The following is a 25,299-nucleotide window of genomic DNA, read 5'->3' as shown; positions in this document are numbered from 1 at the left end:
CTATTTCTGAGAGACAGAAGCCAAACTATTCCTTAATAAGTGTTTTTATTCCCCAGGGATTAGCAACTCTCCTTCTAGTTCTGGACTGACTCTGGGAAGGAAGAAGTCCACATGATGTGGAGCCCACTACTACAAGGGAGGCATCATGGTGCAATGGAACTAGGATTGGGGTTTGAAGATAATGTGCTCGGCTTTGCATCCTCATTTGGCCATTTTCTTTTGAGCCACTCTCAAATGCAATAAAATGGGAAAACTACATCTACCTCCAGAATTATTAGAAAGGTTAAATGAACTCTAAGGTTTAGTGAAATCTTTATTATTGTTAATCTTTATTATCTTTATTATTATTTAGATTTAATGAATTTTTTAAATAAATAATTGGATCTGCAAATAACAAAAGTCCTCATTGGTGTTCCCAAAGTAGTTGACTATCTTTAGTATCTGGCAAAGGCACATCTCCCTGGGAATGGTTAAGGGAAAAGCAGTAATTGCTCCCAAATTACCCCTCATCAGAAATTTGCGGCCATGGTCCCCTGGGTTTCCAGGCTGGGTGGTAAAAATGGAAACCTTTGTTGTTGTCTGGGTCTGGTGAAAAAGAGCAAGTGTACCTCCTCCTCACTTCAGGGTTGAGCTTGTGACTTTATTCCCTGTCCTAGATCTAATGACAAATTAGATCATACCCTGGAGCTGACAGTGTTTGAATTTATCACTCCTGAGCTAGGTAAGGGCAGTGCTTATAGACTTCACTCAGCAATAAATGTGTATGTGTGTGTGAGTGTGTGTGTGTGTGTGTGAATGGTCTGCTACAAAATCTTGCAAATGATTATACTTGTGCCAAGCACTTTTATAATTTTGTTATAGCATCTCAAATAACGTAGATGGAGAAAATAATTATAATTCCTTGGGGTTTGTACTTTCTTCTCTAGGAAAATGTTATCTCTTTCACAGTTTTGCTGAATATCTTGCGTGCATCCAAGGTGTAAGCAAAACCTTCCAGGTTTAGTAATAATGATGATAATAATAATGATAATAATATTAATATAATCTTCATTTTTTTTGAAAATAGTTGTAAAGGTGCCTATATATAATTTTCCATAATGTTCCTTCAAAAATTATATCATAATCTTTTCATGTACTCATTTTATTGGCTGCGTGGAATTACTTCCAGTGGATGTATACCATAGTTGCCTTAGCCTTTCCCTTATTGATAGAAATTAGGTAGTCCATCAAAATCATTGGCCAGAGCCTGATCTGCTTTTGTCCTGGAGCCCTAAGGAATTCACTTTATGAGCAAGCTGTCTTTGTAAACAGGGCAGCTTGTATCCTAGTCTCTCTATTCACTTCTGATCCTCTGATTAAGATCTGAGGCAATACATCTAACCAAAGGCTTTGGGGGGATTAGATCCCATCTTTTCCTCTCTAATGAGGAGTACATATCCAAATGTCTCTTTTTCATCAAATCATGCTCTGCTGGAGGAAATATATCATGGTGTTTAGGAACATGGGTTTGAAATCGTATAAATCTGAGTTTGAATGATCTGTACATCATTTTCATGCTGAATGATTTTAGGCAAATTACTTAACACTCTTTAAGCTCTAGTTTCCAATTGGTTAAATGAGAATAATGCCTTTCTAGTGGTCCTGTTATGCTGGTATGATATAAAGTACATGTCACAGCAGCTAGTCTATATTAATCACACAATAATATATGATTAATGAATGATTGTTATTATAATTGTATTATTATCATTATTATTTATATTATTGTCTAGGCACATGTCTAGAAACCATAGATTTTCATTCATCCTCAAACTTCTTGATTTACTTCCTGAAATTCTTGAGTTCTCTCAAGCAGCAAGTACTGTCTTATTTGAGGGTATAGTTAATAAAGGGAGGTAACATAATGAGAAGAAAACAATCTTTGAAGCCAGATGGACTGGGATCAAATCCCAGGTTCACCTATACTGGAGCTGTAACATTGGGCAAGTTTCATCATTAAGTCCCAACTTTCTCCTCTTTAAAATGAGGATCAGAATGCCTATGTTGAAAGGTTGTGGGAAAAAGTGAACAGTATTTGAAAAGCACAGTGTTTGAAAATTAGGTGCTAAATCAGATTTTATTATCAATGTGACCATTTCTAGGCCTGTAGCAGTCATTTCAGCCAAATTAGAAGGGCAATAATTTATCCTCAATGTCTGCAGCCTCTGTTTTTACTCTGTCTGTAATCCCCAATCCACTCCCCTCCTCACTTTGTCTGAGGAGGTCAGTGCCCTTGTTCTGCCATGCAAACCTGGTCCCCAAATATGAACAGCTCCCAACCATTCCATCTTAGTGAGAATTCTTGCCAGAGGGCTCTTTCTCTCCCAGGAATCCTTATTTTTAAATTTAATCTATAGCTGGGACCTTAAATCCTTTTTACCTCATGCTGGAAGAATTTCAGGTACCAGCAGCCTACTGAGGGTGATGTTTTGGGTAGTGATGTGGAAGGCTAAATGCTGTTCTAGAAATCACACTGCACAGCTGTACTTCTGCTTGTCCCCCCAAAAAAAACTGACCCAGATAATCTGAAGAATCTAAAGAAAATTAGAGAGAGTGTTCCATCACTCATTTTCCACGTCCATAAATAATGGGGTTGGGGTTGGATCCAAGGTGCTGGAATCTGTGCAGAAAGCCTTCTGCTTCTGTGACTAAGTAGCAAACTATCTTTCACCTGTCTCTGGGAGACCTAATGGTAAAGCATTCATAAATATTCTGATTGGATATCTGGTTCCAGACATTAGAGGAAGCCAGTTGGCAAGTTTGCTGTAGTCATTGAAAGTTATCATTTGACGTGAATTTTTACCTACTGGATTAAGTTGTTTCAAAATTACACTATTCATTTCACTCATTTGGAGGTGGAGGCACCAGGACTGGTGCATGGTTGTCTTCTGAATCCAGCTGACAAAGTGACGATGAGGCTAAGTCCTCACTATAAATGTGTCTGTTTCTAGGCTCTCTATTTTCCTCCACTGTTTCATTGGTTTATCTTTGTGAAAATACACTAGTCGTTGTAATCAATGTAGCTTTATAATGAGCTTCGATATGTTATAGTGGATCCCTACCTTCTGTTTTAGAAAAATATTTAGGTAATTTGATAAATATTGATTTGGGTTAGGAAATAAATATGTTATAGGTTATTTTAGAGACAATGAAAGATTAGAATTACTTTTAAAAATTATGTTTGTCTTTTAGATTGTACTTCTTTGCATGTGATGCCATGTGGCAACTAAGTAACACGGGGTCCTGGGATTATTAGGGTTAAATCTGGATCTTGAACAAGGCCTGACATAAGTTTCTTAAAGAGGCTACCATGATGAATATAATTGGATGCAACATCTTTTATTTGATCAACAAAAATACATTGTGTATGCGTTAATTCTCTGTGATAGATTATGGGTCTACAACCAATGAAAAAATTAGCAGTAGTCATGGAATGTGTAGAGCAGCAGAGGATACAGAATTAAACAGCTCGTTACTCACAAAAATATGAAGGGCAACAATATTTCTGATGTCATATAAATTGTTTTGGTTCCAGAGACTAAATTCTGGAGTCAAAATGCTTTTGGGTCCCAAATGCCAGCTTCTCCTCTTCTTACCTCAGTGGCTGTGAGACTGTCTGCCTCAGCTAGCCCGTCTGAAAGTGGAAATAATAATAGTACCTACGTAGCTCATATACTTAAGACTGTTGAGTCAGTTACGACGTGTAAGCTATTAGAACAGGGAATCAGGATAATGTTTAATAAACATTAACTGTTAATATTATCATTTACAGAGACTGGGACCAGATTGAGAAAGAAAGTGGCTGTATATCCTAAACCTACACTTTTTCTAATTTATCCAGCAAAATATGCATCAAATGTAAGAAAATATGGAGGAAGACATTCCCTAAATCAAAACACCTCTGTTATGCTATGCCGTAATGATCATTTATTTATCCAGAGATATTTCTTTCCCCTTTAATTTTTCCCACCAGTCCCCTCCAGCTAATACACCAGTATGAGGAGGGGGAACCAGAGTAGTGTGTCTGAGTTCCTCCTGCTGGGGATCCCCATCTGGCCAGAGCAGCAGGGCGTGTTCTTTGCCCTGTTCCTGGGCATGTACCTGACCACAGTGCTGGGGAACCTGCTCATCATCCTGCTCATCAGGCTAGACTCTTGCCTTCACACCCCCATGTACTTCTTCCTCAGCCACTTGGCCTTTACTGATATTATTTTTTCGTCTGTCACCATCCCTACAATGCTGATGAACATGCAGACTAAGTACAAATCCATTCCCTATGCAGGGTGCATTTCACAGACATATTTTTTCATATTCTTTGCTGATTTGGACAGTTTCCTCATCACTTCAATGGCCTATGACAGGTATGTGGCCATCTGTCAACCTCTTTGATTATACCACCATCATGAGTCAGAGCGTTTGTGTCATGCTGGTGGCCGGGTCCTGGTTCATTGCCTGTGCTTGCCCTCTTTTGCACACCCTCCTCCTGGCCCGGCTGTCCTTCTGTGCTGACCACACTGTCCCCCACTTCTTCTGTGACCTTGCTGCCCTGCTCAAATTGTCCTGCTCAGACACTTTCCACAACCAATTGGTAGTCTTTACTGTGGGATTAACAGCCATTATGCTTCCATTCTTATGCATCCTGGTTTCTTATGGCAATATTGGGGCAACCATCCTCCGGGTTCCCTCTACGCAGGGCATCTGCAAAGCCTTGTCCACTTGTGGATCTCATCTCTCAGTAGTGACTCTCTACTATGGGACAATTATTGGTCTATATTTTCTTCCTTCATCTAACAACACCAACGACAATAACATAATTGCTTCATTGATGTACACAATGGTCACTCCCATGTTGAACCCCTTCATTTACAGCCTGAGAAATAAAGACATGAAAGGGGCCTTGAGAAAACTCTTGAGTAAGAAAACATATTCTTCTAAATGATACTTATGTTTCTTTTAAAACACCCATATGATCTTATTTCTGTAAATACAAATTATTGAAACTATAGCTAACATGTCCTCCTTCCACAGCTGTTACTCGGAAATATTTGTTGACATTATTTTTGTACTTGTTAAGGGGACATACTTTATAGGACTTAATTTGCCCCTTTCTTGGATAATGGGGGTAGTAAAATACTTTGAGGATGCTATGAGGTCACTTTGGCTGGTATCATTGAATGGAAGCCATCATGGCTGGCCCTTCTTCAAATATTAAATTTGTTATAACGTGCTTGGCCTTTCAAATCTCCGTTTCTAAAGAATTTTCTTTTTTGGTGACAACATGGCTTCTCCCTCACCCAGGCACCCAGGCATCCAGGGACCCCGACCCCTTCTAGAACTTTCAGGGAGAACATATTACATTTTACTCTCCTTACATAATAATTAACACGCCACTTTCTTTTCCTTCAAACACATCAGATATTCAGCAACAAAATAATTGTCACCCCCATTGTCTCAGGTACTGGTTGAAGAGCTTAATATGCATTAAAATCATCTACTTTAATCCTGACGACAACCCTAGAGATATGTTGGGAAAACTCAGGCTCCAAGAGGTGAAGAATGCCTTAAAATCACAGTTAGTGAAAGGAAGATTTCAATATCGGCTGTCTGACCCCAGAGCAATTCAGCCAACAACTATAATTGTTTACATGGAACTCTGTGTCCTTAGGCAGAATAATTACTTCAGCCTAGTGGCAGAGGATATGAACAACTTCCCAGAGAGAGTGTTGCTTTACCTGAGGCTTGTCAAATCAGAATTATCCAGACACACATAGTTCTATCTTGTGCTAATGACCACAGGAAGGGAGCAGTATGTGTCAGGATGTTAAACTGGAAGTTTCAGCTGAGGTACCCAGATTTTATAAACACCAGACACCAAAGTGAATGTTAAGACACAAAATGAAGATGCTTATAGGAAATGCCCAATAATCAATTCATAACTCATGAGCTTCTCCACCTAGATGTGGATCTACAAATTGCTAAGAGCTGGAGAGGACAGGTTCTTGTAAAGAGGTTTCTCTTTGAGAAAGCTTCACAGTGAACCCCACATCCTCCCAATGGACGGGGGGTGCTTTCCTCCTCACCTCACGCTTAGCGGGAGAACCTCCAAAACAACCATTTAAAGAGTTTGATATAGGTCCCTTTTTTTTATGAGAATGAGAGCAATAGAAAAGATGAAATGGGAGGGGAGAGGAAGCTGGAATTATAGAACAGAATTATGTTTGGGAAATACTTTCACATCCCTTCATTGTGAGGCAATAAAAGCAAAAATGTTTCCTACGGACCACAAGTGGGTTATGTGAGAGAGAGCAGTGGTATGTAGCCATTTTCAATTTTTCATAAGATGTCCTCTTAGTAAGTCTAGGAAACTGCAAGAGAGAATAAGAGATCTGTAAAGAATGTACCACGACAAACAGGGGCCATGAGGAGAAGCATTCACAGGAAGAAATATCCTTCAGTGATATCACAAAGTATGTGTGGGAAGGCAGTCTGGAATCTCTGAATATCCCCTGGCCTAGACATGACAACAAGAGAATGAGTCGGTTTTAACCATCACGCAGGCCAAGAGATGTCAAAACCTTTTAATATGGTAGCAACCAAAGAAGCATATTATTGTCGTCTCTTTTTCATTCGTCCTTCCATACTACTTCCCCAGAAGGTGGGTTTAGCAAATGCCCCTAGACTTGATAAAAATGAAGGAAAAGGAGATAATATACCATTATTACTCCTTTCTGGACCACAGATGCTTGTCTACAGCCAGATACAATGAGGGAAAGGGAAATTTAACTACAGAATTGAGATGGTGCTTGTGTTAGAATGTAATCTTTACCCTTTCTAATAACTAAGGGTTAGAAGAGAAATTATGGGGTCCATAAGAGTTTTTGTTCAGCAGAAGAGGAAAACAATCCTCAACTAAATAAATTTTGAAAGAATAACAGGAAAACATTACATCTCCTGAGAAGTATTTGTTCAACATTCCAGGTATTAACTGTGGTATACTGAATTATTTAAAAAAAATATTTACTCTTTCCTCCTCACCTCCGTGACAGGAATATACCTTCCCACTCCACTGATGTTAGGCTTGTCCTTGTGACATAAGAGCTGTATCGTACCCCTATGTATCATTTAGATCTTGCCACAAAAATTCTGGGTAACAAATGACCACAAAATCTCAGCGGCATTGAACAATAACCATTTTGTTACTTATGAATCTGAGGGTTGGTTGAGGCTTAGCTGATCTAGCTTGGGACTTGGCTTATCTAGCTTAGGATGGTGGTTTTTCTTGACTTGGCTGCTCTCACTCATGCTTCTGTGGCCAGCTGCAGGTTAGCTGATCTAAAAGGGGCTCATCTTGGGTGGCTCTGTCCCACGTATCCCTCGTTCTGTTCCCGGGACTTGCATGTGGGCACTCTCTCAACCTCCTACCCAATCCCCTTTTCTTGTCCTTATCTCCTATACTAGATTGTCTGTTGTTAACTTGGAATCATCATCGCCCACTTCTATGGCTTCCCCTGCATTGTAGTGTGAGGCTGTAAGCTACATTTTCCAGATTTTTCCTTTCTGTATTTTTCGTGTTTAATGTTTTCCAATGAGAGGAACTCATGAGAGATTTAGAAGGAAGAAGAAGAGAAGCCATTACTCTCTGGAGGTAATTATAACCAGAAATATAGGCAGATGTGAGATTCACAGTAGTTTCCCACTGAGCTCCTAAGAGCTACCTACGTTACTGCTGCAGCCTGAGACATTGGGGAGTTTTTTCAGTGATTCTTGAGATCTAAAGCTACTACCTATTAACGTTTGGACACTAGGTGTGTTATGCTTTAGGCTAAAATATTTGGTGTTAGCTTTTTTAATCTTCAAGGGCAGTTTACCTGACCTTTGCTCCCCAGCTCTTGCAACAGTTCTATAGGCAAACAGTTTTATTCCACTCTCCTGAACAAATCCCTACTGATAACACTTCCACTTAAAGATTACCTATCATTTATCTGCATCTATTTTTTGGAGTACAGGTGAAATTGCCCAATTGATACTTTGATTTTCAGTCAAAGACATCTATTGCAGAATAGTGTAGAAAAAGTAAACTCTTTAAAATTAACTAATTTTGAGAGGAGTGACGTCAGCATCATGGCGGAGTGAGCTTTCCCGTGAATTCCTCCCCCACAAGATATAATAAAAGCAACAGCCACAGACCAACAACGGAATCCCAGACAGTGAAAAGCTAGAGCAGAGGGATTCACACTGCCGCACATCTGAGAGCGGAACGTGCTGGGCCCCCGGAGGAAGTGGGGAGAGGTAAGGAGAACTCCGCTCCCTCCCCATCAGATCAGCGGCTGATGTCCCCGCGGCTCCCAGAGAGGGGGGAGGGGCGGCCCTGGCGGGAAACTGTAGCTCTTCGGGCTCTCTCTGCCAGTGGGAAACTCCCGCACAGAGGGCTCAGAGGAGCCACAGGGCTACCATCAACATCTGAGCACCCCAGAGAGCGGATAGAGAGGGGCAAACGAGAAGCCTCCCACGTCAGGGACCCAGAGGGCAAAAGAGAGAGCTCCCCCCTCCCCGCAACACGGAGTCTGCAGCTCGACCAGATCTAGCGATCCGAGGCAGACCTGAACAAACTGGACTGGACCCGTGGATCGCAGTGGGGAAAAAAAACAAAACAAAACAAAACAAAACTGCGGATCGCAGCAGAAAAACTGGGGCAGAGCGCAGGGGGCTTAGACTACACAGCCCTTTACCACCAGACAGTGGCGGCAGGTGGAAATTGCAACCAGAGACTTCCAGGATGAGGAAAATCAAAACCAACACAGGAACCACAATGCAAAAATATATGAAATCACCAGACCAGAAACAAAATGACAAGCACCCAGAAATCAACCCCGAAGACACAGAAATCCATAAACTAAATGACAGAGATTTCAAAATAGCTATCATAAAAACACTCAACGAAATACGAGACAACACAGACAAACAATTCAATGAGATTAGGAGTTTCTTCACAAAAGAGATTGAAATCATAAAGAAAAACCTATCAGTGCTGATGGAGATGAAGAACACAATGGAGGAGATAAAGGAGAATCTGGAATCTTTAAAGAACAGAGCTGACAATATGGAGGAAAGAATTAGTACTTTAGAGGATAGGAATACAGATATACTCCAGATGGAAGAAGAGAGAGAACTAAGACTAAAAAGAAATGAAGAAAGACTCCGAGAAATATCTGACTCTATTAGAAAATGTAACATAAGAATTATAGGTATTCCTGAGGGAGAGGAGAAGGAAAGAGGAACAGAGAGCCTATTCAAGGAAATAATAGCTGAAAATTTCCCAAATCTGGGGAAGGAGCAGGAAATACCAGTAAGCGAAGCCAGCAGGACGCCTATATATATTAACAGACAAAGGCCTTCACCACGACACCTAGTGGTAAGGCTAGCCAGGGTCAACAACAAAGAAACAATATTAAGGGCAGCTAGACAAAAACAAAAAATAACGTACAAAGGAACTCCCATCAGGCTCTCAGCGGATTTCTCAACAGAAACTTTTCAGGCTAGAAGAGACTGGAATGATATATTCAAAATACTGAAAGACAAAAACTTTCAGCCAAGAATACTCTATCCAGCAAAAATATCCTTCAAATATGATGGAGAAATAGTAACTCTCCCAGATAAACAAAAGCTAAGGGAGTTCATGGCCATGAGACCCCCACTACAAGAAATACTCAAGAAGGCCCTCAGGCCTGAAAACAAGAAGAGAAAGGGAACACAAAGCTTGGAGTAAGGAGAAAAGTAGGTAGACAAAATCAGAGAAATAGTAGATCTTTACCGGAATAGGTTAGCAACCACTTAAATACTAAACTCAAAGATCAAAGGAAGAAATTCACCAAAAATAAATTTAACCTCATCACTGTAAACACACAGCCACAACACAAGATAGAATAAGGTATAACAAGAACAACTTAGAAGGGGAAGAGGAAAGTGACTGAATTGACTTAGTATAAGAAATAGGAGGCTATCAGATAATGGACTATCTCATACACACGATTTTTTGCCCAAACCTCAAGGTAACCACTAAACAAATAATCAAAGCAAAACCACATATGATAAACAAAGAGAAAACTAGAAGAATCATAAGACAGAACAACCAAACTGAATTGGCAGTCCAAAACAAATGGGACAAGAAACAAAGGAAATGCAAAAGAACCAGAAAATAAGTGACAAAACAGCAAAATTCAGCCCTCATATTTCAATAATTACCCTAAATGTAAATGGATTGAACTCTCCAATCAAAAGATACAGAGTGGCAGGATGGATTAAAAAGCAAGACCCAACAATATTCTGCCTTCAGGAAACACATCTTAGCACTAAAGACAAGCACAGGCTCAGAGTGAAAGGATGGAAGACAATACTCCAAGCTAATGGCAAACAAAAGAAAGCAGGTGTTGCCATACTCATATCAGACAAAGTAGACTTCAAGATAAAACAGGTTAAGAAAGACAAAGAAGGGAAATATATAATGATAAAAGGGACACTCCATCAAGAAGACATATCACTTATAAATATATATGCACCCAACATAGGAGCACCAATGTACATAAAACAACTATTAACAAACCTAAAAGGAGAAATCAACAACAACACAATAATAGTAGGGGATCTTAACACCCCACTTACAGCAATGGATAGATCATCCAGACAAAAAGTTAATAAAGAAATATTAGACTTAAATGAAAAACTGGACGAGATGGACCTAGTAGACATATACAGAGCACTCCACCCAAAAACAGCTGACTACACATTCTTCTCAAGCGCGCATGGAACATTCTCTAGGATAGACCATATGTTGGGAAACAAAGCAAGCCTCAATAAATTTAAGAAGATTGAAATCATAACAAGCATCTTTTCAGACCATAAGGCTATGAAACTGGAAATGAACCAGGAAAAAAAAACTGGGAAAGTGACAAAAATGTGGAGATTAAACAACATGCTACTGAACAACCAATGGATCATTGATGAAATTAAAGGAGAAATCAAAAACTATCTGGAAACAAACGAAAATGATAACATGCCATATCAAACCATATGGGATGCAGCAAAAGCGGTCCTGAGAGGGAAACTCATAGCGATACAAGCCCACCTTAACAAACAAGAAAAAGCCCTAATAGGCAACCTTAAATTACACCTAACAGAACTAGAGAAAGAAGAACAAACAAAGCCCAAAGCCAGCAGAAGGAGAGAAATAATAAAAATCAGAGCAGAAATAAATGATATTGAGACCAAAAAAACAGTAGAAAGGATTAATGAAACAAAGAGTTGGTTCTTCGAGAAGATAAACAAAATAGACAAACCCTTAGCCAGGCTAACTAAGAAAAAAAGAGAAAAGGCTCAAGTAAATAAAATTAGAAATGAAAGAGGAGAAATTACAACGGATACCATGGAAATACAGAGGATTATAAGAGAATACTATGAGAAATTATATGCCAACAAATTGGACAATCTAGAAGAAATGGATAAATTCTTAGACTTATACAACCTCCCAAAATTGAACCAAGAAGAAATGGAGAATCTGAATAGACCAATCACAAGTAAAGAGATTGAAATAGTAATCAAAAACCTCCCAAAAAATAAAAGTCCAGGACCAGATGGCTTCTCCAGTGAATTTTACCAAACATTCAAAGAAGATTTAATACCCATCCTCCTCAAACTATTCCAAAAAATAGAGGAAGATGGAACACTTCCTGAATCATTCTATGAGGCCAACATCACCCTGATACCAAAACCAGACAAAGACAATACAAAGAAAGAAAATTACAGGCCAATATCGCTGATGAACATTGATGCAAAAATCCTCAACAAAATATTGGCAAACCGAATACAACAATACATTAAAAAGATCATACACCATGATCAAGTGGGATTTATACCAGAGACGCAGGGATGGTTCAACATCCGCAAATCAATCAACGTGATACATCACATCAACAAAACAAAGAATAAAAACCACATGATCGTCTCAATAGACGCAGAGAAGGCATTTGACAAGATATAACATCCATTTATGATAAAAACTCTCAATAAAATGGGAATAGAAGGAAAGTACCTCAACATAATAAAGGCCATATATGACAAACCCACAGCTAACATCATACTCAACGGGGAAAGACTGAAAGCCATTCCTCTGAGAACAGGAACGAGGCAGGGCTGCCCACTCTCACCACTCCTGTTCAACATAGTACTGGAGGTTTTGGCCAGAGCAATTAGGCAAGAAAAAGGAATAAAAGGAATCCAAATAGGTAACGAAGAAGTGAAACTCTCACTATTTGCAGATGACATGATTGTATATATAGAAAACCCTAAAGAATCTGTTGGAAAACTGTTAGAAACAATCAACAACTACAGCAAAGTTGCAGGGTACAAAATCAATCTACAAAAATCAGTTGCATTTCTATATGCTAATAATGAACTAACAGAAAGAGAGCTCAAAAAGATAATACCATTTACAATTGCATCAAAAAGAATAAAATACCTAGGAATAAATCCTACCAAGGAGGTGAAGGACCTGTACAATGAGAACTACAAGACATTATTGAGGGAAATCCACGATGACATAAAGAAATGGAAAGATATCCCATGCACGTGGATTGGAAGAATAAACATAGTTAAAATGTCTATATTACCTAAAGCAATCTACAGATTCAATGCAATCCCAATCAGAATCCCAATGACATTCTTCACAGAAATAGAAAAAAAGAATACTAAAATTTATATGGGGCAACAAAAGACCCCGAATAGCTAAAGAAATCCTAAAGAAAAAGAACAAAGCAGGAGGCATCACAATTCCTGACTTCAAAACATACTACAAAGCAATAGTAATCAAAACAGCATGGTACTGGTACAAAAACAGACACACAGATCAATGGAACAGAATTGAAAGCCCAGAAATAAAACCACACATATACGGACAGCTAATTTTCGACAAAGGTGCTAAGAACATGCAATGGAGAAAGGAAAGTCTCTTCAATAAATGGTGTTGGGAAAACTGGACAGCCACATGCAAAAGAATGAAAGTGGACCATGTGCTATCGCCATTCACAAAAATTAACTCAAAATGGATCAAAGACCTGAAGGTGAGACCTGAAACTATAAAACTCATAGAAGAAAATATAGGCAACACACTATTTGACATTGGGTTTAAAGGAATCTTTTCGGATGACATGCCTACCCAGACTAGGGAAACTAAAGAAAAAATAAACAAGTGGGACTTTATCAGATTAAAGAGCTTTTAAAAGACAAATGAAACCAGAATCAAGATGAACAAACAACCAACCAGCTGGGAGAGAATATTTGCAAAACATACATCTGACAAGGGGTTGATCTCCATAATATATAAAGAACTCACACAACTGAACAACAAAAAAACAAACAACCTGATCAAAAAATGGGCAGAGGAAATGAACAGACACTTCTCCAAGGAAGATATACAGATGGCCAATAGGCACATGAAAAGATGCTCAATATCACTAATCATCAGGGAAATGCAAATCAAAACAACACTAAGATACCACCTCATGCCCGTTAGAATGGCTATAATCACCAAGACAAAAAACAACAAATGTTGGAGAGGATGTGGAGAAACAGGAACCCTCATACACAGCTGGTGGGAATGCAAATTGGTGCAGCCTCTATGGAAAATGGTATGGAGATTCCTCAAAGAATTAAAAATAGAAATGCCCTATGATCCAGCCATCCCACTACTGGGAATCTATCCAACACACCTGAAATCAACAATCCAAAGAGGCTTATGCACCCCTATGTTCATTGCAGCATTATTCACCATAGCCCAGAAGTGGAAGCAACCTAAGTGTCCCTCGACTGACGATTGGATTAAGAAAATGTGGTATATATATACAATGGAATACTACTCAGCCATAAAAAAAGACAAAATCGTCCCATTTGCAACAACATGGATGGGCCTGGAGCGTATTATGTTAAGTGAAATAAGCCAGAAAGAGAAAGACAAACACTGTATGATCTCACTCATATGTGGAATATAAACCAACACATGGACAGAGAAAACTGGACTGTGGTTACCCGGGAAGTGGGGGTGGGGGGTGGGCACAAGGGGTGAAGGGAGTCATATATGGGGTGATGGACAAACAAAAATGTACAACCCAAAATTTCACAATGTTAGAAACCATTAAAACATCAATAAAAAAATAAATAAAAAAAAATTAATTAATTTTGAAAACTTAACTATTAATATGAAGAAACATCAAAATGAGTTTACCTCACATTACATTAAAAACAATAAACTCCATGTATTTCAAGGACTTTCAAGGATTGAAGGCAAAATATATAAGAATATATAAGAATATATATATAAATATATAAGAATATATATAAAATATATATATATAAATATATAAGAATATATATAAAAATATATAAGAATATATCATACTATCTCTATGTACATGAGACAGGGAAGTTCTTTTTTTTTTTTATGTCCAGTAATTTTATTGAGATCATAATGGCTTACAACATTGTGTAATTTCGGGTGTACATTATTATTTATCAATTTCTGGAGAGACTTCATTGTGCTTACCCCCAGTAGTCTAATTACTGTCCATCACTGTACGTATGTGTCCCTTTACCCCTTTCACCCACCCTCAACCCCCTTCCCCTCTAGTAGCCACTAATCTATTCTCTTTATCCATGTATTCATTATCTTCCACATATGAGTGTAATGATGCAGTATTTGTCTTTCTATGTCTGGCTTATTTCACTTAACATCATACCCTCAAGGTCCATCCATGTTGTTGCAAATGGGATGATTTTGTCTTTTTTATGGCTGAGTAGTATTCCATTGTATATATATATACCACATCTTCTTTATCCATTCATCAGTAGAAGGGCACTTGTGTTGCTTCCACATCTTGGCTGTTGTGAATAATGCTGCAATGAACATAGGGGTGCATAAATCTGTTTGGATCATTGATTTCAAGTTCTTTAGATAAATAACCAGTAGTGGGAGAGCTGGATCATAGGGTATTTCCATTGTTAATTTTTTGAGAAATCTCCATACTGTTTTCCACAGTGGCTACACCAGTTTGCATTACCACTGGCAGTGCATGAGGGTTCCCTTTTCTCCCATCCTCTCCAACATTTGTTGGAGGCAATTATAGCCATTCTGACAGATGTAAGGTGATATCTCACTGTAGCTTTGGTTTGCGTTTCCCTGATGATTAGTTATGTTGAACATCTTTTCATGTGCCTGTTCGCCATCTGTATATCTTCTTTGGAAAAATGTATGCAAAAAAACAGTTGCATTTCTATACACTAACAGTGGACTAACAGAAAGATAAATCAAGCATGCAATTCCATTTACAATTGCAACAAAAAGAATAAGGTATCTAGAAATAAACTTAACCAAAGAGGTGAAAGACTTATACACTGGCCACCCTTGTCTTGTTCCTGTTCTGAGAGGGATGCCTTTCAGTTTTTCACCATTAAGTATGATGTTGGCTGTGGCTTTGTCATATATGGCCTTTATTATGTTGAGGTACTTTCCTTCTATACCCATTTTATTGAGAGTTTTTATCATAAATGGATGTTGGGTCTTGTCAAATGCTTTCTCTGCATCTATTGAGATGATCATGTGAATCTTATTCCTCATTTTGTTATTGTGGTGTATCACATTGATTGATTTGCGGATGTTGAACCATCCTTGTGACCCTGGAATAAATCCCAGTTGATCATGGTGTGTGATCCTTTTACTGTATTGCTGTATTCAGTTTGCCAATATTTTTTTGAGGATTTTTGCATCTATGTTTATTAGTGATATTGGCCTGTAATTTCCTCCTTTGTGTTGTCCTTATCTGGTTTTGTTATCAGGGTAATGTTGGCCTCATAGAAGGACTTAAGAATGGTTCTATCTTCTTCAATTTTTTGGAATAGTTTTAGAACAATAGGTATTAAATCTTCTCTGAATGTTTGATAAAATTCTCCAGGAAGCCATCTGGTCCTGGACTTTTGTTTTTTGAGATGTTTCTGATTACTGTTTCAATCTCTTTACTTGTGATTGGTCTATTCAGATTCTCTATTTCTTCTTAATTCAGTTTTGGGGGATTGTATGAGTCTAAGAATTTATCCATTTCTTCTAGGTTGCCAAATTGTTGGCATATAGTTTTTCATAGTGTTTTCTTATAATCCTTTGTAATTTTGCAGTATCTGTTGTAATTTCTTCTGTTTCATTTCTAATTTTATTTATTTGAGCCTTCTCTCTTTTTTTCTTGGTGAGTCTGGCTAAGAGTTTGTCAATTTTGTTTATCTCCTCAAAGAACCAGCTCTTAGTTTCATTAATACTTTCTATTGTTTTTTTTTTAAATCTCTATTTTATTTATTTCTGCTCTGATTTTTATTATTTCCCTCCTTCTGCTGACTTTGGGTTTTGTTTCTTCTTTTTTCTATTTGTTTTATGTGCAGTTTAGGGTTACTTATTTGAGATTTTTCTTATTTCTTGAGATGGGCTTGTATTGTTATGAATGTCCCTCATAGGACAGCTTTTGCTGCATTCCATAAGAGTTGCTATGTTGTATTTTCATTTTTGTTTGTCTCCAGATAATTTTTAATCTCTCCTTTGATTTCTTCATTGATCCAATGCTTATTCAGTAGCATGTTGTTTAGTCTCCACATATTTCTTATTTTCCCTGTTTTCTCCTTCTAGTTGACTTCCTGTTTCATAACACTGTTGTCAAAAAAGATGCTTGAGATGATTTCAATCTTAAATTTATTGAGGCTTGCCTTGTTTCCCAACATATGGTCTATCTTTGAGAATGATCCGTGTGCACTTGAGAAGAATGTGTATTCTGCTGTTTTTCAATAGAATGCTCTGTACATATCTATTAAGCCCATCTGATGAAGTGTTTCATTTAAATTTGATATTTCCTTGTTGTTTTTTGTCTGGATGATCTGTCCACTGATATAAGTGGGGTTTGATGTCCCCAACTATTATTGTGTTACTGTTAATTTCTCCCTTTAGGCCTGTTAATAGTTGCTTTATGTACTTTTTGTGTCTCTGTGTTAGGTACATATATATTAATAAGTGTTATGTCCTCTTGGTGGAATGTCCCTTTTATCACTATATGCTGCCCCTCTTTGTCTCTCATTGTCTTTTTTAAATTGAAGTCTTCTTTGTCTAATATAAGTATGGCAAAATCTGTCTTTTTTTTTTTTGTTTGCCATTAGCTTGGAGTATCATCTTCCCTCCCTTCACTCTAAGCCTATGTTTGTCTTTAGAGTTGAGATGTTTTTCCTGGAGGCAGCATATTGTTGGATCTTGTTTTTTAATCCTTCCAGCTACTCTGTGTCTTTTGATTGGAGAATCAATCCATTTACGTTTAGAGTGATTATTGATATATGAGGGCTTAATACTGCCATGTCATCCCTTGTTTTCTGGTTGTTCTGTTTCCATTGTTTCTGTTCCTTTGTAATTCTGACTACCATTTCATTTTATTGGTTCTCTGAAGAAGTTTTCTCCATTTTTGTGAATTGTAGTTCTGCTCTAATTTTTTGTTTAGTGGTTACCATGAGGTTTGTGTAAAAGATCTTGTAAATGAAATAGTCTGTTTTTCTCATAGCCTCATAACTCCATTAACCCAAGCAGGTTCCATTCCTTTCCTCTTCCCCTTCTGAGTTATTTTTGTTACAAATTATTCTGCTTTTAATGTTGTGAGTTTGTGACTAAGTTGAAGGGTTCATAGCTATTTTTGAAGATTTCCTTCCCTTTAACTTTAAGTTATAATTGAGTACTTGCGTCCCTGTTCTGATAGAGAGCTGCAGTTTCTGATTTTCTGTATGTATTTATCTCCTTGTTCAAAGCTCTGTAGGCCTTTGCCTTTTTGTTTGTCATGTGAGAGCATCTTTAATTATTTATTGTATGAGAGACCTAGTGGTGATGAACTCCCTCAGCTTTTGTTTATCTGGGAAAGCTTTTATTTCTCCATTGTATCTGAAGGAAAGTTTCACTGGCTAGAGTGTTCTTGGCTGAAAGTTTTTGTGTTTCAGTATTTTGAATATATCATTCCATTCTCTCCTAACCTGTAGGGTTTATGCTGAGAAATCTGCTGAAAGCCTCATAAGGTTTCCTTGTAGGTGATATTCTTCTGCCTTACTTCCCTTAATATTTTTTCTTTGCCACTGACTTTTGTCAGCTTTAATATTATATGCCTTGGAGAAGGTCTTTTAGCATTGATGTAACTAAGCATTATATGAGCTTTGTTCATTTGTAAATCCAGTTCCTGCCTCAGGTTTGGGAAGTTCTCAGCTATAATTTCTTTGAACAAGCTCTCTGCTCCTTTCTCCCTCTAGAATACCTATAATCTTTATGTTGCTTTTCCTAATTGAATTGGATATTTTGCAAAGAATTCCTTCATTTTTAAAAAAATCTTATTTCTGTCTCATTCTCCACCTATAGCATTTCTGTATTTTTATCCTTTAAATCACTAATTCTTTCTTCCATAACATCAGCTCTATTCTTTAAGGATTCTAGATTACTTTTTATTTCATTAATTGTGTTTTTCATTTCCAGAATTTCTGCTTGATTTTTTTAATAATTTCAATCTCTTGGGTGAAGAGGTTCATTTTACTCCTGAGCTCATTGAACTGTTTTTCTGTGTTCTCTTGTATCTTGTTGAGTTTCTTTATGACAGCTATTTTGAAGTATCTGTTATTTAGGTTGTAAGTTTCTGTGCCTTCAGGGTTTGCTTCTGGAGAATCGTCATTTTCCCTCTGGTCTGAACTGTTGCTGCAGTTTCTCATGGTGTTTGATGACCTAATCTTTTGTCGAGGCATTTGTGGTAGTATTAGGTTGCATATTCCACCTGCTACAGCTAGAGGAAAGCAAGAGCAGAGTTTTTGATCCAGCCCCATCTGCTGGAAGTTGTAGGGGGTACTACAGGCACTTGCATTAGCCTGGAGAGCCTTCAGGTGCTTGTGAGGACTGTGCTTGGTGGACCAGGCTTCCTCCTGGACTAAGCCAGGGTCACTCCTTGGGTCTGCAGGGGCATGGTGGGCTCCCCCCTCACTGGGAAACTGATCAGGAGTGGGATAAGGGTTGCTGCTGCTTCTTCCTACAGTCGCCCCAGGGTGCACTCTCTCTTTCAGGGCTCAGTGGTACTGCGGGTCCTTGTGTGGGCCTGGAGTGTGGTTTTGGTGTGTAGATCTGCAGCAGTCTCTGCTTGCAGTTTCCCCAGGCCGCTGTGCTTGGTGGGTGGGGCTTTTCCTGGGGATCTAGTCAGGGCCACTCCTTAGGGCTGCAGGGGCACATTGGGCTACCCTCCCCCCCCACCAGGAAAGCAATCACAAGTGGGTTAAGGATCGCTGCTGCTTATTCCTACAGTTGCCGCGTGGTGCACCCCCTCTTTCAGGGCTCAGCGGTACTATGGGTGCTCACGAGGGCCTTGAGTGTGCTTGCCCCAGTGCAGCAGGTAGATCTGCCACAGTCTATGCTTGTGGTCCCACCACGCTGCTGTACTTGGTGAGCAGGGTTTCTCAGGGGGACCAAGCCAGGGCCACTCCTTAAGGCTGCAGGGGTATGGTGGGCTCCCTCCTGACTGAGAAAGCGATCACCAGCAGGCTAAGGGCCACTGCCTCTTCCTGCAGTTGCCCTGGGGCACTTGTGCCAGGCTGGAAAGTGATCCTGTGTGTGCACAGTGCTGCCAGGGGAGGGTAGGGAGTGCTCACCTATTTCCACCACTTCCCAGAGGGCCAGTCAATCCACCCTCAGATGTATAGCTGTGAGTGTCTCTCAGATGTCATATTGTGATGTGTGGGTGTCCTAAATTTGTCGGTGAATGTCCATTTAGTTGTAGTTCAAAAGGGGGAGAGACAAAGGAAGCAGCTCACTTCACCATGTTGCTGACATGACCTCTTTTTTCCTTTTGAAAAATTGAGATATATTTGGTTTAAAACATACTGAAAAGCGCATGATTTATCATCCAACACCAGTACAAAACTCTATAGGGGGATGGAAATCTTCAAAGTGCTATAATACCTGGATCCTATTGAGTTGTTGTCAAAGCATATACTACTGATATTCTATTATTTTATTCTGATAACATCTAGCTCTGCTTCTTATCACGCACGCTAGTTAGGTCAGGGGCATGCGTTTCACTCCAGAGACTCAATTTGCATCTATTTTCCAAGGTCACAAAGTTCCTCCAGACCCTGGACACTGCCTTGAGCATATGAGCTGTTAGTGATAAAGTGTGTGTGTGTGATTAATTGATATTAATATCTCTGAGTAAAGGACATTTACTCTGACACTGACACTATACTACTGTATCAGTTTTGTAGGTTACTTTGCTAAAAAACTCTATCCTTTGAGCAAGAGTACAGGGTGGACCCACCCAATGCTGAGTTACTTGTAGCAAATTGTGTTAGAGGGGATTCCACTGGGGTGTTCCTACTAGATGTGCAAACTCAAGATGCTCCCTCTGACAAGAAATCTGAGTCCACACTTCCTCAGCCTCTGCACTTTTCCTGATGTCACATCCCTTCTTTGTTGTCTATAAAACAGAATGGTTGCCGTTTTCAAGGTGACTTTCTCAAGAAAGGGTGTTAAAGTCAAGAACACAAATCATAAAATAATGCATTAATAACTTTAATCACATTAAAATTAAGACATCAGTAGATAGTAAAAAGACAAAAGTAATGAGCTTTTGATAGCAGAAAGCATTTGCAATATATACAACTGACAAAGGATTTATTTCCAGATCATATGAAGTCTGTCTTACAATACAATAAATAGAAAGAAACAACCCAATAACAATGCAGGGAAAAGAAATAATCATGTATTTATCAGAAGAAACTTTTGTATCAATAATGAGAGCGATGAACACTAAAGATAGTGATGGCTGCTCTAACGGTCAAGTGTGGGTCTTCTAGTGGGTTGATGGCATTTCACTATAGGGTAATTCAGGGACCAGGTTCAATTGTCTCTCAGAGCAGCAGGTGATGTGCTTCCAGAAAATAGAGGAGAAGACATACACTCTTCTTGAAAATTCTAAGCAGGAAATAAGACACATTCTCTTCCACTGTGGAGAACGAGCCATGTACCTACACCTAGGTTATTAGGAAATGTGGCAGCTGCCTCCCAGTGACAACTTCACATGTGGGAAGGAGGTCATGAAATTCTGATAGACAGGCAGCCATCTCTGTCACAAATATCCAATAAGCATAGGCTAAGATGCTCTGCTTCATGAAGAATCAGGGAAATAGAAAGTAAAACCACAATGAGATATAATTTTCTATTTGAACATACACAGGCAAAAATTAAGAAATCTGTCAATACCAAGTGTTGTTGAAGAAGTAAAGTAGTGAGAACTCTCATTCTCAGGTGGTGGAGATTTGAGTTAGTATAACTGTTAAAAACTAATAGCCTTTATTTCTTAGAGAAGTTTTAGGTTTACAGAAAAATTCATCAGAAAGTGTCCATAGGGCCGGCCCCATGGCTTAGCGGTTAAGTGCACACACTCTGCTACTGGATGCCCGGGTTCGGATCCCGGGTGCTCACCGACGCACCGCTTCTCCAGCCATTCTGAGGCCGTGTCCCACATACAGCAACTAGAAGGATGTGCAGCTATGACATACAACTATCTAATGGGGCTTTGGGGAAAAAAAAGGAGGAGGATAGGCAATAGATGTTAGCTCAGAGCCAGTCTTCCTCAGCAAAAAAAAAGAGGAGGATTAGCACGGATGTTAGCTTAGGGCTGATCTTCCTCACAAAAAAAAAAAAAAAGAAAGTGTCCGTATACTTCTCCCCCACCTCTATCCAGTTCCCCTATTATTAATATTTTACATCTGTGTAATACATTTGTTATGATTAAACTAACATTGGTATATTATTAACTAAAGCCCTTAGGTGACATTAGAGTTCATTCTTTATGTTGTACTGTATTTTTGGTTTTTGTCAAATACATAATGATATGTATCCACTATTACAGCATCATACAGAATAGTTTCATTTCCCTTTGCTGAAAATCCCCTTTGCTCTACCTATTTATCTTTCTCCCCTTCAAGCCTGAACCCTTGGTAGTCACTGATCTTTTTGCTACCTTTATAGTTTGTCTTCTCCAGAATGTCACACCTTTGGAATCATACAGTAGGTAGCCTTTTCAGACTGGCTTGTTGGTATGAGTATTTTAAAGACGAGCTTAGCAGTGATAGTTAAGGTGAACATACACATGCCTACAATCCAGTAACTCTTCTTCTGGGTATAGAATTTACAGAATCTCTTGCATATGTGCACTAGGTGATGTGCAAGAATGTTTGCAGCAGCGTTGTTTGTAATAGCAAAATGCTGAAAACAAATGAAATAGCCATAGAAAATAGAAAAGATAGTGTGCTGTAGCCTCACAGTGGAATGTTATACAACATGAATGAATTTCAGAAGGACAATATTAGAGAACAAAAGCAAAGCCTAGAAGAATAAATATAGTATTATTCCATTTATTTGAAGTTCTAGAGAAGGCAAAATTGAAGGATCAATATAGAAGTGTTAAAACTTTAAAGAAAAGTAAAGAAATATTGAAAATATTAAAAAGACTGGGTATTTTTCAGAGAAGAGGAAGATACAGTTGAGGAGGAAACACAAGGGGCTTAACAATATTGTTAGTTTTCTACTGGGTAAGCCTGGAGATTGTTAAATGAGTATTTGTATTTCTTTTAGTATTATTCTTTAAAATGGGATTAGATATCACATATATACAAACACATACACACATATATACACACATACAACATAGCATATATGTACATATATATTTAAGCTGTCTGCATGTTATATACACTCATTTGTTTGCTTTTTCAATATTTTTAAAGTTATATAAAATATGTAAAAATATTACTCAATTTTGAAAAATATTCAAATGATTCCAAGGACTCAGGATTTGACCACACACGTACAGTATTTTGAGTATCATGTCTACTCAATATTGCTAATCTATTGGCACTGGGCAACTTAGTAAGCCTCTCTTACTATGAATTTCCTCCTTTATACCAATTACTAGGATTAAATGAAATAATGATTGGTCACAGGTATCAGCTTATAGCATTGAAGTTAGCTACATTTGCTTCAAGCAGAGTTAATTTCTCAAGGACTGAAGACAAAACTTTACCATTGCAGATGGAAACGTAGGACAGTACATTTATGTACTTAGGGCAGGGAAGTATTTTTTTTTTTAATTTCAAATAAATTTGGATTAAACTACACTGAGTTCAATTCAAGTGGCCTAGATTTCCAGATATTCTGCCTAGACATTCTTAGTCCCATGCTCTGAAAGGTGGAACGCCCTGATCAGATGGGCCTGACCACCAATAATCACATCATCCCTTGGAAAGTCACTTTAAAATCTCTACTCTCACTACCATGCTTCACATTCAGTGGGCCATCCAAGGACACAGAGGGCTACAGTCAAGTTTGAGCTGGGGACAGTACCAGTCATGTCTGGATGATTTTCCTGACCTTGTACAGAAATCCATCGCATTTCTATTTGTGTCCAGGTCCACCCAATATAAAGGGAAAAAATGTGACATACCATGCTACTATAACTCTGTAAACATATCTGAAACACAATTTGGACAATTCATAAGAAATTAGAAACAAAAATAAAATTCAATATCTAATTAATGTCATACATAAAAATAATTTCAAGTATATTACAAAACTAAACACAAAAATAAAACCATGAAGCCGCCAGGAGGAATATTTTTGTTATCTTGAGAAAGGAAAAGCTTTGCTATATAAAATATGTAAACTTAAAAAAAATAAAATGAAAACACTGAAAGCTCTAACTGCATAAAAATTTTAAATGCTTGTAGGGCAAGGGATACCATGTGAAAAAGAAAAAAAAAACTTTTATGAAAGGATAGTTGTGTAGGTATGTTTTTAATAAACTTTTCCCATGACTCTCTAAAATAAGTAAAAACTAAACAGAGAAGAAAATTAAGTGCAAGATAAAACATAGAGGAAAGACAATGCTCATCATGGTGAAAATTTTCCTTTCCTGAGTATATTTCCCAGAGCTCCTTTCATATCCCGATTCCTCAGACTGTAGATAAAGGGATTTAGCATGGGAGTGACAAGAGTGTACAATAGAGCCACAATGACATCCTTCTCATTGGAATTATTATATGAAGGGAAAAAGTACTGTCCAATAATTGCTCCATAGTACAGAGACACCACAGAGAGGTGAGAACCACATGCGGACAAGGCTTCGCAGATTCCCTTGGTGGAGGGGACTCTAAGGATGGCGGCTCCGATGTGGCCATAAGAGACCAGGATACATATGAATGGCAGAATCATGACCACTGTTCCTACAATGGGGATAACCAGTTCATTGACTGTGGTATCTGAGCTGGACAGCTTCAGTAAGGCAGAGAGGTCACAGAAGAAGTGGGGGAGAGTGTTGTCTCCACAGAAAGAGACGAGCCAGGAGGAGGGTGTGCGAAAGGGCGCTGGTGCAGGATAGGACCCAGGACACAGTTACTAGCAGGAAACACAGGTTCTGACTCATGATGGTGGTGTAGTGGAGGGGGCGACAGATGGCCACGTACCTGTCATAGGCCATTGATGTGAGAAGGAAGCTGTCAAGAATCCCCAAAAATAAGAAGAAATACATCTGAGAAATGCACCCAGCATATGAGATGGATTGACTCTGTGCCTGCATATTCATGAGCATCTTTGGAGCTGTGACTGATGAGAAAGAGACATCAGTGAAGGCCAAATGGCTGAGGAAGAAGTACATGGGAGTGTGGAGGCGAGAGTCTAGCCTAACAAGCAGGATGATGAGCAGGTTCCCCAGCACTGTGGTCAGGTACATGACCAGAAAAAGAGTGTAGTATATGCCTTGCTTCTCTGTCCAGATGGGGAGCCCCAGGAGGAGGAATTCAGACACACTGCTCTGGTTATCCCTCCTCATGTTTTTCCCTTTTGCTGGAGATCAAAAAATGAGATAGAAATGTGAAAGAATGAGAAATAACTATGACTATCACATAATGGAAACTTGGATTTTGACTAGTCAGTACATGAATTTTAACCTGAATATTTAATTCTTTTTGCCCCGTTAACATGCTAAAACCCACTTAAAAACCTGACCTGACATCAAGTTATTATGCACCCACCTAGGAACCAAAACAATCTCTTTTGGAGAAACCATGAAATGTCGGAATGATGACAAGATCAGCTCAGGTTCAACCTTGAGGAGTCCAGGTGTT

The 25,299-nt window shown here is 38.6% G+C and overlaps 2 pseudogenes; one reads left to right on the top strand and one right to left on the bottom strand.

The window, feature by feature from the left end:
- Positions 1-4,035: 4,035 nt before the first annotated feature.
- LOC131393317 (olfactory receptor 1J1-like) lies at positions 4,036-4,978 on the top strand (annotated as a pseudogene).
- Positions 4,979-24,067: 19,089 nt separating this feature from the next.
- Positions 24,068-25,059, bottom strand: LOC131393318 (olfactory receptor 1J21-like; annotated as a pseudogene).
- Between the last annotated feature and the right edge of the window lie 240 nt (positions 25,060-25,299).

This window comes from Diceros bicornis, chromosome 28, assembly GCF_020826845.1.
Source record: "Diceros bicornis minor isolate mBicDic1 chromosome 28, mDicBic1.mat.cur, whole genome shotgun sequence".
Lineage (NCBI taxonomy): Eukaryota > Metazoa > Chordata > Mammalia > Perissodactyla > Rhinocerotidae > Diceros > Diceros bicornis.
The sequence above is the reverse complement of the archived record's forward strand: the minus strand, read 5'-3'. Positions and strand labels throughout refer to the sequence as shown.